The sequence below is a fragment of the Siphateles boraxobius genome, unplaced genomic scaffold (assembly GCF_051911475.1).
Source record: "Siphateles boraxobius isolate OS27281-9 unplaced genomic scaffold, OSU_SipBor_1 2, whole genome shotgun sequence".
In the NCBI taxonomy this organism is placed as follows: domain Eukaryota; kingdom Metazoa; phylum Chordata; class Actinopteri; order Cypriniformes; family Leuciscidae; genus Siphateles; species Siphateles boraxobius.
Genome location: NW_027508810.1, coordinates 11,489,160 through 11,504,101, shown reverse-complemented (window position 1 = coordinate 11,504,101; position 14,942 = coordinate 11,489,160).

Below are 14,942 nucleotides of genomic sequence, written 5' to 3'. Positions count from 1 at the left end.
CTATTTGGTTTGCCCGATGCTATTACCCAAATCAAGTCTATGAGGCCACCTAATGGGGAGTCTTATACTAAGCAAATGTGTTCATTACATGCTTTTACATTTCTATGACATCCAGTGATGATGTTACTTGTTTGTTATCCTCAGTCCTTTACAAACAAACAATGCTTCATAATTCATTTACAAAATGCATAAATCTTTTTTGCCAGTTTTTTTTTCAAGATTAAAGAAAGCACAGCACATTTCATGGCTGGGTCTACTGCATGTAAAATGTTGAACTAATGGTTTTATCAGATAAAATATTAATAGAATGATTAATACTGCATGTTTAATTCCCTAATTAGTCATTTGTTACTGTAAAGTGCCATCATATGAATAAGCAGTGAGTCATAATGAAGAACAGCATGTATTTAATATGGATTATTTCCTAGAGCAGTTTACACGTTGTTACTGTTAGTCCTATTGTATTTATTATTGCACGGTATTGTTATTATTATTTTAAATGTGCAATGCAGTGTCGGCACGGTAGTTTGAAATACGGGTCAAATGCCCTGTGTACTGGACATCAAATTTCCACACAAAATTGTTGTATGAAATGATACACATCTTTTTTTATTAATAAAATGATTAATATTTTAATAATAAAATTCTCACAAAGTATCAATATGACAAGAGTTGTGTACAGACACACTGCAAGAGAGAAGTGAGTACACAATGCATTAGCATTAGGGTAAAAAGTCGTTCCACGTTAGCGTTTCCACTTAATATCTGGATGTAGGTCTGCTCTTAAAATTGGCTCAAATTTCAGTGGAATTGTGTGAGAGAAACTTTTGTGATGATGATGATGATGATGATGATGATGATGATGATGACACCTTGTTGGTGGGTGTGATGCAGCAAAGCTTCAGATCATCAGTAAATATTAGACTGACCTCATCGCTGTCATCAACTTTCATCATCATCCACAGTGTGTAACAGATGAATGCTGCTTAACTGTACAACTTAAGTGTGCTGCTTTAAAGCAACATAATTGTGAACAGGAAATACATGCATTTAATGGACTATAGTGCCTTCTTTCCTCAGTGTGTTTTCTATGCAACAACTTGGTTAAATGCAGTGCTTTGAAAGACTCGAAACGGGCATCCTTTGCCTGCAGCAACTCCTTGAAAAAATAATACATTCTCTCTACCAATAAATATCTTTTTTCTTAGAAGTTCCTTTTTTCCTTTTATTGTGGCAGTGTTTGATGCTACATTCTCACAGTGATATAACAAGTTGATCAATTTTAAAAGCGTTTGCAATTTTTATAAGGATAAATGCACAATTATAGTTGTTGATCCTTACCAAATTAACTGGTAGACTCATGATGTGTACCATCATTGAATGCTTACATTTTAATTGTTATATTGCTTATATAATCAGGTCAATCACTGAAACCTGGAAAAGGATCCATTTCCTAAGAACCAAAGCCTTAAATTGACTTTTTTATTGACTTGAGTTTCAGCTTGCTGAATACTGATTATCAGACTTTATTCGAAAAAACAACTATATATTTTAGAAAAACTCTATATGTATTAGTATATTTAGAATACTAATACGTAAACTGTTAAACAATGTGATTGGTAAAGCCTCTTGTATAAATGGCACACCATCTAAAAGAGTTTGCTGACTACACTTTTTCTGATCATTTCCTTCTGTGGCTCTTTCCTGATTAAGGTCAGCCTGCTTCAAGATCAGATCTAGATCATTGCAGACATGGCTACTGGTTTCTCAGGTTGGAGTGATGAATGTGGACACTTGAAAAATCATCAAAGACACAGTGATCTGTGAGTTTAGATTGGGCCACCAGCGGCCCATAAATCACAGCTTGAAAAGAGACGATCTGTCTGGAGTCACCGAAGTCTCAGTTGAGGGCTTAAACAACCTCCAGCTGCTCTTGCAGTTTCTTTCGAAACCATTGACTGACTGGTGTGGATTCTTTCAGTCGTCGTTGTCTGCCTGCTAGACTGACAACAAATCTAAGTATAGTTATATTTAGCCACAGAGGCTTGTTCATGACTCATTTGCAATCACTCATCATTACCATCAAGTCAATGATTGGTGATTTCATGCCTTGGGAATTTATTTGGTAAAGCATATGAGGACCTTCAATAAATAAACCAATGCAATAATGTCAACATAAAGTTAGACTTCCCCCTACTCGCCCCCATCAGCCTAACAGAAAAAAAAGAAAAAAACTAATAAGAAATAACAATGAAATAAATATTCTACAATAGTATTCATAGAGAACAAAGTAAAGCTATTACAAGACATCTCTTCCCCACACTCATCCTCACAGCTGACTCTCAAGATAGCATCTTATCAAATGTTTTAGTGCTTAGATATCAACTTTTTTTGCAAGAAATGAAATGTGTTTCTATGCATGATAGACTGGATGTCACAAAAACCCCTAGTTCAGATACTTATGTGAAATGGAGAAGCATTTAGAATGCCTCTCAGTGTTGCAATAACACCCACAAAATACGAGCGTATGTAGTGTATTGTTTGAGTGCATACTGTCTTGTCCATGTCCATGTTCATGTCTAGTCCAGTTCTAACCAGATGGAGTATATAAATAAAGTAATTGGAGTGCAGCTGATGGCTCCCTTTGTGGTTGTGGACAGGGTCCAGATAAGGTGCATGTAGGCCTACAGTATATTGAAGTCTACATAATGTTTGATGAATCAGCAAAGACACTTTCCACAGATAGGGTACAAAACAAGGTCCAAAACTCTTTAAAATACAATTTTTTTTAAGCAAATATGAAGAAAATCTATGTAAGGAGGTGCAAAGCCTTCAGAAAATTTTATTAAAATGTTATACATGTTATACATGAAATACAAACAAGGTCTCGCAAAGACTGCAATACAATATTCGTTCCTCCATCACGTCCCGGTGTGTACAGTGAATGCATGCTGAAATTATTGTTGCGTGGCTACATGAAAGTTTAAGCATATGTGATGCATTGCTGCAATTAGTCTGACTGGCGTGTGTGTGTGTGTGTGTGTGTGTGTGTGTGTGTGTGTGTGTGTGTGTGTGTGTGTGTGTGTGTGTGTGTGTGTGTGTGTGTGTGTGTGTGTGTGTGTGTGTGTGTGTGTGTGTGTGTGTGTGTGTGTGTGTGTGTGTGTGTGTGTGTGTGTGTGTGTGTGTGTGCGTGTGAAGGGGTTCTTTTTTTAGGCTATACTCTTGCAATTGAACGTGATAGTTATGTGTACTACTTAAAAATGTCATCAAAGCTAAAAATCATATCTAGTCAAACCGCATCACGACATCGCTACAAATACAGTATGGGATTAAAATCAGCGAACATCAATAGGCTTAGACTACGTTACCTTGTTTCAGCGAGTTAAGTGTATTACGTGAATTAAGTGTGTAATGATCCCACACTTTAGACAATTTCTGCCGTTTATTTACATATTTATTCTCCGCCATCGCGCTAACTATTTCTTCCTGAACAGGTCCGTGTGAATAAACGGCCCGTGTGAAACAATCAAATCCCTGCGCGCGCGTATAGTGCACGTCATAGCAATTTAACGAGGCTTTGAGGCAGAGTTTTTGCCTCGAGAAATTTTTGTAATCGAGTAAATGGAGGAATCGTTTCAGCCCTAGTAGAATGCAACAGGACGTTTCTGGTGTTGCTACGTACTGTATTGCGTGTGAAAAAACGGATGCAACAGCTTGACTCACAAATGTGCTCTACTACAACAACTTTTCCTCTTCTCAACACAGCTTGTGTGTTCCCGGGGGCGGGGTTTATGTAAAATTTAGGGTTAGTGATGTCACTAACCCGGGAGGTATGTCATGTAGTCTCTACCAGCCGTTTGTTGTAGTCCTTAAAAAACAATTTCTTTAAAAGCAAATATCTTCCTTTGCTTTGAACTTTGAGCGTTGTAACTTTGCAGTTACAAGTTGTTTATGCTCAAACATTAACATTACACACTAACTAAAGTTAGAAAAGTGAAATCATAATCAACCACCCTTTAATAAACAACATATACTTGCTATAGGGTTAAGGTTAGATTATGGTTTGGTTTGAGGTTACTTGCATGTAATTATGCATAATTTATAGTTATTACAACACTGTAAATAAGACAACATATGTGTTTACATTGCTTTGACTCATCAAAATAAGTTAAGTATTTTCAACTTTTTTTACAAGTTATATGAGATTCAACTCATTTAACTTGAAATGACTTAAAGATCCAAGTTGAAATTGAATTGAATAATCATTACATATTATTCCTTTTATGAAATCAAGAATTTTAAATGAGTTTTTTTTAAAAAGCAATAACGTAATAAAACATTTTATATAAATCGCAATGGAACAAGGGAATGGATCATTTAGTTTATGTGATTTGTATTCATAAATTTAAACATGCGAATCAGATCAAATGAAATGGTCCATTCCCTTGTTCCATTAAAGTTTGTATAAAATGTTTTATTAAGCTAGAGCTTTTTTTTAATCATTTAAAATTCATAAGATGAATAATATATAAGGATTATTCAATTCAATTTGATGGAATTTTACAATTGCCTACAATTTGTAAATCTAAAGAAAAAGGCTTGATTTTTTAATTTATTTTTAATTTATTTGTGTGTGTGTGTGTGTGTGTGTGTGTGTGTGTGTGTGTGTGTGTGTGTGTGTGTGTGTGTGTGTGTGTGTGTGTGTGTGTGTGTGTGTGTGTGTGTGTGTGTGTGTGTGTGTGTGTTGTGTGTGTGTGTGTGTTGGTAGCTCATGTTAGCTCAGGTCCACTACATAATATTTACAGATACTGTAGCTGTACATTAACTAATGTTAATAAATGTGTAACCAAGTTAACTAATGTGATCAAATAACCTCATTGTAAAGTGTAGCCAAAAAACCTAATGGTAAACAGAAGTGTACCATGGGGGAAAGCGTTGTGAATTGATTGATCCTGAAGTCTTCATAAGACTGAGGAAGCTAAATCTCTTGACACAATGGTTTCGAAACACACTCTGGAATCTGGATGTTTTAGTCATCGGTCTCCTGAAAACTCCATCCTTGTGTTGTTAGGGATGTTCCCTTTCGTCAGGACACTGCCAGCAGCTGCGGGACTGTCTGTTTCCATCCATCAGACTTAATATTGTATATAGCCTCCTTCAAGACTCACCACATCCCAACAAGAGAAGATGGGTCAGTTAACAGTGAGTGAAGTTTTTACTGCAGAAATACAGATTTGTTGCGTGGCCTATAAATATTATGCTATATGCAACTTAATGTGCATGAAGTTTTGTATCAGTCTAACATATAAATGCACTGAAAGGTATGACATTTAGCAGATACGCCATTTTTACTGCACATTACGGCATAAGAATCAAGACAAAACATGAATGAAACAACAGAAAGGGTTAATCTTAAAAATATTCTTTTTATTTTGTATCAGGCCTACATTGAGCATAACAAACTTTGGACCATTAAGTAACATGATGTTTGTATTGTTACAATACAAGTCAAAACTTTAAAGAATAAAGTATAGATAATTTTTCATCCCGTGATGAAGAAAATAACATTAATCTTATTGAACTTGAAACATTTTGTAATTAAGTGCGAGGATAGAGAACAACTAACACGCACTGATCAAAATAAATAAATAAATAGCCCATTAAATAAATAAATAATTACAAAGTGACATTTTTGAATAAATAAACACGTGATTCGGATTTCCACATCAGGACGTTTGTTTAGCTTCTTCAGTGACTTTTCGCCTTGCAGTTTGCATTCCAGTTTTGGATGAATTCGATGTTATCCTTTATCAAGTAATTTTTGAGGAATGCATCGCTCAACTTGTGTGTTTTGAAGGTACAGTTGTCACTTGGCTTCTGGAAAATCAGAATGAAAAAAATATTAATATATTGCGTTATTGTCTTTGAGACCCCGAATGATTTCTTTACTTGGACAGAAATTTTAAATTTAAATGAGAATGGTTAATAAGAGAAGTGTCTTCAGGCCTTTTAAATGGCCTATTAATAACCCAATGGATAATGCGAGTAATTTAAGGCAGAAGTCTCACCTTGACCTCAGGCAGATTATGATAATTTAGGCAGTCCAAAATGTTGCCAATTTCAACCATGGGTCCATCATCCATTGTATTCATTACTTTCATAACTAGCATTAGAGCATCTTTCAGGTGTTGAAAAAATGGTGTCTCACACTCACACTGTGGGTGGGGGAAAAAAAATCCCCAATTTATGCAAATTATTATTTAAAGCATCAGTTTCAATGTTCTGCAATACAGAGGGAATGATAAAATACTTACTGCATTCTTCATATCATGAGGTGTTTGGATTTTTAATGTGTGACTGAATGCCTGGAAATTGACAAAGTCAGTTGATATCAGAAAATGTGTACAACTGATGTTACTACACATTAGCTTATAGATAATTCTGTATAAGCAGATAAGACAAATACTTGCCTCGTCACGTTTGGTGTATAACTATTTTAACTTAACTAAAGCAAGTAGGACAAATATGGCAAAATCACATGAAGTCTCTCTGCCTTGCCATAATGCAAAAAAATATTTACTTACTGTGCGAAGCTGCTGAAGTTCATGCTGCTTAAGTCCATCAATTTCTTTTCGCATTCCATCAAGGTTGTCCTTAATTTCCCTGAAGATCAAGTGATGGTGTGAGGTAGGCTTGCTCAAACTAGGGTTAGTTTGAACAAGCAGTGCGACGAGAAGAATTAGCAGTTTCATGTTCTTGTTCACAGGGATGCTTTCTAGAGATAATGATCTCATTCTGCACTCTAACCCTTAAATACGTGGTAAAACAGGAAGCGTATGCCACATACACTCACACCTAAGTTATAACCGTGATGTATAAGTTTCTAAATTGGTTAAAGGGAAAAATACTGGGGTTTCATTAAGAACATTATACTGCCTACAGAGGAAAAAACAGGCCAAACTGGGTGGGGAGATACAATATTGTCTGAGAGAAGGCACACGTTACATGTTAACTTCACCATGTTACAAGAGTAGTTTTTGTTGTTTTTTACATTAATACTGTTGCAAATGGAATTTTTTTGATTAATATAATGCATGCAACATGGTCTCTACAGACTGGACCGTGTGAGACTCTCTTGCAACAGGACATGATAGTTACCCAGCTTAATTTCAACGGTCTACTTTTAAAATGAAGCATCATGAGAGTTTCATCAAAAAATACATAAAAAAAGCAGATTTAGGGTAACGGTATTACATTGATAAAAAGGGGCCAGAATATTCAGTTTGTAAATCCCAGAAAAACTTCAAATGTGTTTGTAAAGCACCATCAAAGTTTCATCAAACATTAAAGGTTCCACTTTATATTAAGTGGCTTTAACACTTGTGCTGCTGTTGAGGTGGGATACGGGTAAGGTTAGGGACCGGTGTGTGTGGTATGGGTAGGTTTAAGGGTGGGTTAAGTGGTGAGGGAAGGGTCAACAGTGTAATTACAGCTGTAATTAAATGCAGGAATTTTAAAAATATAAGTACAATGTAAAAACATGTATGTACACAAAAAGTCCATTGGATCAAGTTATTAATGTCAATGTAAGTACAGTACTTAAAGCCACTTAACATAAAGTGGGACAAGTGGGGAGTAAATTCACAGTTCGAATTTCACAGAAAAATTTAAAATGTGTTTAGAACAAATTGAGTGTTTGTAAATGTCAGCTTATGTGTAAGCTAGTTTTGGGTGTGTATGTCTCTTGACTTGTGGAATTTTATCTCATTAAACCAGAAAATTTCTGTGGGTTTTCTGTAGACAGTCTGTTTGACACTTGCATATTTACGCTGTTTACATTATGCAAAAGGTCATAGTATAGATATTTATACATTAGAGGTCTGAGGAAGTAAGAAGACTGGTGTTTTCACATTGTATTTCAATGCAGGAAGAGGTGGGCCTGTGTATTAATAACAGCTGCAGCCTTGCTGAGGGAAGTCCATTGATGATGTAATGATAATTAATATAGGCCTTCACATGGTGTCATTAGCAACTTACAATAAAGTGAAAATTTAGAAATTCAAATGAATGACTCATCACAGTAATGACTAAATGATTTTTTTTTTTCCTTCATCACTTTTTTTTGAACACTCATGAAACATAGACACTCATGAAACACTGTCATAGACAGTGTTAGGAAAGTTACTCTAAAGAAAAAAAAGTAATTGTAAGTAGGGTCGGCATTTCTTTCATAAATAATTTTTGTTTGACTTTATTTTGTTTCTGGTTAACACTAGAAGTGCCAGAATTCCATGACTACTAGAACTGCCACAAGCGGTCATTTTGACCGCTAGATTCAAAACTCTGTATCTTTAATGATAAATACCCAATTGAGAGATGAACGCATTTATTGTATTAGGATATCTTTTAAAAACAAAACAACACCAAACTGTACATTTAAACCGGTTTAATTATACATTTATGAATAATAATATCATTAGTAGCCTACCGTAATTATCGCAAATTCACAACAGATAGGCTATATTTTCATATCCATTCAACATAGCTCAGAACAAGATAATAACAACTAAAAGTATCTTATTTAGATCTTCTGTTGACAGTGAGAGAGACAAATATCAACCGCGGGAAATGTAACAAAAGAATACCGCGAAATTCAGTGCGGTCAATATGACCGTCTATGGCCAAAATAGGTAAATGTGTTCATTTGTTTTTTTGCCTTATGTGTAATTTATATGAACATTTTTTAAATGAAAATACAGACACTTTTAGGAAAAGTCAGGTACCAGCAGAATTTATATTTAAGTTCATTGCAGATAATTAAGTTATTGCAGATATAAACGGTCAAAATGGCCGTCATGGCCGTTCTAGTGTTAAAACTTTCTTCACATCCTGATAACAATCAATAATAGAAGTGGTCTAAATTAAAAATGAAAAAAGTACATATATCTTATGTGGAAGTCTCAGGACCAAAAACTGTCAATCCAATTTGGTCCGAATGCAATGATACGACGTCCTACCTGCCTTTCAACATATGTATTTCCATTCATCATACGTCAACAATGTGTTTCATGAGGCTGTAGTAGTTGTAGACAGACAGTCACCGCAGCTTTTTACAGTTCCTCCTGCACCAACACAACGAGCTTATGCTGCGTTCATGCCATGTCGTAATCGTAATTACCAAACAACCTGTGACGTTTTTCACGCCCTCGAAGTTGTACGTTTCTATGTCAACACTATCAACGCCGAAATTAACCTGCAACAGTCAGGTGGTGCAAGGGCTCTGTAAGTTGTTTATGTTCATTATTATTGTAATGTTACGTGCTTTGAGATATGAAGTAATTTAACGCCGTCGCTCGTGACGCTGTACGCATTGATGTGTTTTGAAGGAGGCGTGGCTTTGGAGGCGCTCTGAAAGGACGGAGGATCTTATGCTTTCAAAGCTAACTTGCTATTGCTAGCCTCTCCGAAATTGCCTACCATTACTTTAATTACTAGCTACTAATTGCATCTTCAACAATTACATCAGTATACTAATTAATTGAACAATACAGGGATAGACATGAAACAGCTTTTTTAATTCTGTCAAATAAATATAAAACTGCATAAATTATACTGGCTGAAGTATTTAAAGAGAAAAGGTTTCATTAAAAACAGGCCTACATAGGCCTAGTCCACACGGACACGGGTATTTTTATGACCATAGTTTTTCCTCCTGCGTTTAAAAAAAAAAAAATCCCGTCGACACATGCTCGGTTTAAAAAAAATCTCTGTCTACACGAAAACGCAAAAAAACGCTATCAAGCGCTGTCAAGAGCAGTCAGCGGTGCACAATCTGATGTCAAACACAGCGGATGACGCCGCACACTCTGACGTCGCAAGGCAAAAACACCGGTTTTACTGTTTACACGACAACACTGCAACCGACGTTTCTGAAAATCCTCACCCTGGCAGGGGTTTTCAAAAATGTTGGGTTTCAGTGACCTGATACTGCGTTTCCGTGTGGACGAGCGGCCGAACCAAGTAAAAAAAGTCACGGTTATAAAAATACCCGTGTCCGTGTGGACAAGGCCATAATAGTCTATACGGTATTTAATGCAATTACATCAGAAGTAACTGTAATTACATTACAGAAACATTAAGAGTAATCCCTTACTTTACTTTTTCCAAGGGAAAAGTAATTCAATTACAGTAATTAATTACTTAGTAATGCATTTCACCCAACACTGCTCATAGATAAATAAATAGTAATAATAAATTAAATACCAAATTTTATTCAGTGTTTAGTGTTTCTTCAATGTTTAGGACAGAATTTTGATTACATTCTACTAATAGTACATTAAAAAGTTATTTAGGAGAAGTGTATAGATTTCATGCATGCTACATTTTATTGAGTATTTATTTGATTAACTGATTTCCTAAAGAGTTGTACTAGGTTCATGGCATACTGCACATTCTCTTTCTTTTCACATATTTTTTCAAATAAAGTCAGCTCTAATCAATATTTCAGCTAATTTATTTTTATTATTTAGTAGCTTTTTAATAATTAGTATGATGACAGCCAAAATTACATTGAAATGAAGGCTTTCAGGAACAGGCATTGCTGGGTCTGGGACAACAAACAGTGTAACTTCATGTAACTTCCTGATCACACTGTTGAGTTTCACTTCGACTGGTTACCTTTACAGGGATAGTTCCCCCAAAAATGAAAATTATGTCATTAATCACTCACCCTCATGTCGTTCCAAACCCTTAAGACTTTAATTCATCTCCAGAGCACAACTTAAGATCTTTTTGATGAAATCTGAATTCTGATTTCCCCATTGACAGCTACGTAACTGATCGCTTTATATGATGAACAGACTGAATTTAGTCTTTATTCATATAAACACTGATCAGCGAACATAAACACAAGCTCGCCTGAACCTGATTGACGCGCGAGAAAAAAACTCTTGTGTATGCTCAGACATGCTGCGTAACACGAGAATTAACCTCATTGGTTCTTGTGGAAGCTAAAACATGCTGTGTAACACATGAATGAACCTCATTGGTTCTTGTGGAAGCTAAAACATGCTGTGTAACACATGAATGAACCTCATTGGTTCTTGTGGAAGCTAAAACATGCTGTGTAACACATGAATGAACCTCATTGGTTCTTGTGGAAGCTAAAACATGCTGTGTAACACATGAATGAACCTCATTGGTTCTTGTGGAAGCTAAAACATGCTGTGTAACACATGAATGAACCTCATTGGTTCTTGTGGAAGCTAAAACATGCTGTGTAACACATGAATGAACCTCATTGGTTCTTGTGGAAGCTAAAACATGCTGTGTAACACATGAATGAACCTCATTGGTTCTTGTGGAAGCTAAAACATGCTGTGTAACACATGAATTAACCTAATTGGATCTTGCTGAAGCTCAAACGTGCTGCGTAACACGAGTATGAACCTCATTGGTTCTTGTAGAAGGTCAAATACAGTTCTTACAGGTTTTGAATGACATGGAGGTGAGTAATTAATGAAGGAATTTTCATTTTTGGGTGAAACAACCCTTTCAAGTTATGCCTTATGTAAATTAGCTGTTTGTCATAGCAGCTAGTTTAGATAGAAGTTTTGCAGAATCAAAATGGTATACTTGACAAAAAACGCCCTACTAAAAGCAACTTGTTAGGCTTTACTTTACAATAGGGCAATTTGAATATCGCTTAGAAAATTGATTATTCTTGAGTCAAATGTGATATATTTTTTAAAAAATATAATAGCCTAGAGTCAGCACATTTTTATGATGTTGCAAAGTTGCATGTTTAATCACTTCAAATGAATATGGGAAAGATAACTGACTCATTTCATCTGATCAGCATGATGACTCTACATTTCTACTACTTGTCTTGTCTTAACACCATCAGTTGGTTTTAAAAAAAGATTATAAGTCAGCTCGCTCTTTTTAGAGGAATTCACCCTATGTGGTTCTACGATACTACAGGAAAAAAAGCAGCCTATGGTCACACTAATTTTGTGTATGTGTAATATAAAAAAACAAAAACATATAATACACACACACATAGTATAGATATATATATATATATATATATATATAAATTGTTTATTTTTTTCAGATTTGCATTGTTCAGCACAATCGTCTCGTGTAATTTATCACAACCATAATATTTCATTATCATTGATGTCAAGTCATTGATGTCAAGTCAGCATTACACATTTTTGATCTTGAGGTCAATGTGGTATGTGATCTGAGAAATCCATAGATCATTCCATTAAAAAAAGGAATAATCCGACTCATCCGTACCAGCTGAACTTCCCCGGCTTCATTTTCTCCATCCCCTGGAGACTTTGTGGGCCATGGCGCCATAAGCGTGAGTGTCACCAGAGGTAGCGGTTGACACTGTTTGCGAATGTTGAGAGAGGACAGGCATTTCTGCAAGCATAACATAGATGGTGCGGTGATACGCGTAACACGGTAACTTCAAACCCGGGTTCTGCCATTGCGCTCCTTCACAAGGGAGAAAAAAATCTTACCAGAGAGGAAGCACTTAACACGAATACTAAGATATGACTCATATTTTCGGCCTTAGACATTTTAGACTCAAATTTGATGACATTTTGTGCAAATCATGGACTGTAAACAATAAACAAGTACTGTAACTTTTTAAAATGAATGTTAACTACATTAGCTGACATGAATTAATCAAAAGTACTTCTAAAACATTAATTATGTTAATAAATGCTAATGGTTCATTAATGTTAATTTCAACATTTACTAATGTATTATTAAAATCAAAAGTTGTGTCTGTTAATATTTAACGTATTAACGTTAATGAAGATTACTAAATACTGTAACAAATGAATTGGGTCCCACTTATAGGTGTCTTTACTTTAAACTTACTGTAAGTACTATGCATTATGCACTTATCGTGTTCATGTTGTTTAGCAAAACACTTGTGCTGCTATTGAGGTGGGATACGGGTAAGGTTTGTTACAGGTTTTGTGGTCTGGTTAGGTTTAAGGGTGGGTCAAAGGTATTTTTTAACAGTAAAATAAAAAAAACATTGGATTAAGGATAAATTAAAATGTTAGTACATAAACTATAATAACTATAATATAACTATTATATAAAAATTATATAATCAATAAGGTATGACAACTTATGTTTTTACATTGATTTAACTCATCAAAATAAGTTATAAAAGATTCAACTCATTTTTTAAAGTCAGTTTAAATGTAATTTAAGTTTAAATGACTTAAACATCCAAGTTGATTGTACTTAAAAATTTTATGCAGCAACTTTTGTTTTACAGTGTAGTAGTTCAAAATACTTAATGTAAAGTAAGTCCATGATTGTGATTCTTACTGTATAATGTTTATATATTATGATGTTTATTTTAAAAGGGACACTGCATATTAATTGACATTGATAAGTCGACAAAGCTAGTTTTCAAGCTAGCATGTTTTCAAGCTAGCATGCGCAAAAACTGGTGAGAGTAACTTTAGTTTTTCAGAATGAAAATTCTCAGTCTTAGGTTGATTCAGAGCTGTGAAAAGCAAAGTCACTGCAGTCTTACATAAAGTGTGATGAAATGGCTGGATGATCATTCCACCACTGAGGGACAGAGAATGTGAAGGGCTGGAAAGGTGCTTGTCAGTCTTAAACCGCAGAGTTTGTGAAGGAACATCGATTTGCGTCAGTGACTTTGTGAGAGGATGACGTTCTGGATGGTATTCTTCATCTTGAACTTATAATGTGGGCAGAAATCGCATACTCATAAGAAATTTTTGGGGTCAGTAAATCGCACGTACAACACAAAACTAAAACTGCTCAGGAAAAAGTTGCGGTTCACACCTATATAAATAACAAAACACAACAAATTTGTCACATCCAGCTGACCTTCTACATGAATGTCAGAATCAGAATCATCAGAATCAGAAAGAGCTTTATTGCAATGTGTGCTTGCACACACAAGGAATTTGTTTTGGTACTGAGGCTTCCAGTGGACATATACAAATACAAATACAACAAGAAACATAATACTACAAATTATAAGAATAAAAAATAGAAATATAAATATATGAGAATAAAAGTATCACAGTTGGGTGTAGTCAGAATAGTCGACATTTTCAGATTTACAGATTATGAACATATTTACAGTGTTTTGAATATTATAAATACATAAATCTACATATAAGTATCACCTGAGTTGTAGGATATTGCACTAAACAGTGGGAGTATTGCACTTACAGGCATATGCCTTGGGAGGAGTGTTAACTGTTCAGAAGGGAAATGGCCTGTGGGAAGAAACTGTTCCTGTGCCGAGATGTTCTTGTGGCCAGTGATCTGAGTCTCCGTCTTGACGGTAACAGTTCAAACAGGTGGTGTCCAGGGTGAGTGGAGTCTGTGATGATTTTACCTGCTCTCTTCCTCATTCTGGAAGAGTACAGGTCCTGGAGGGATGGCAGGGGGGCACCAATGATCCTCTCCGCAGTCCGGACTGTCCGTTGTAGTCTCCTAATGTCAGCTGCAGGCAACGTCTTTTTTTTGTAGTTGCTTGATCAGGCTACTAAATTGAACCTGTCAGGTCATCAGAAAGTGTTGCAGCACAGTTGCAGCACAGACTGAGAGCTTTTCTTTGTTTTTCTTCAGTGAGAGTACCTCTCCATCAATGCCACTAGAGAGCACTATAAAGCCATGGAAAGTAATGCCCAGTTCATCCACAGCCCCAGTGCTCTCTTCAGGTCTGTATGGTTGGCTGATGTTGAAAGGCCATAGCATTGCACTTTTAAAATGCATGATTGTCTCTTCATTATAAATATAATAACACCTTTACAGTAAGGGTTTATTTGTTAACATTAGCCTACTATATTAGTTAACATGAACAAAGAATGAACAATTAGATTTTTACTAATGTTAACATATTAATAAATGCTCTAAAA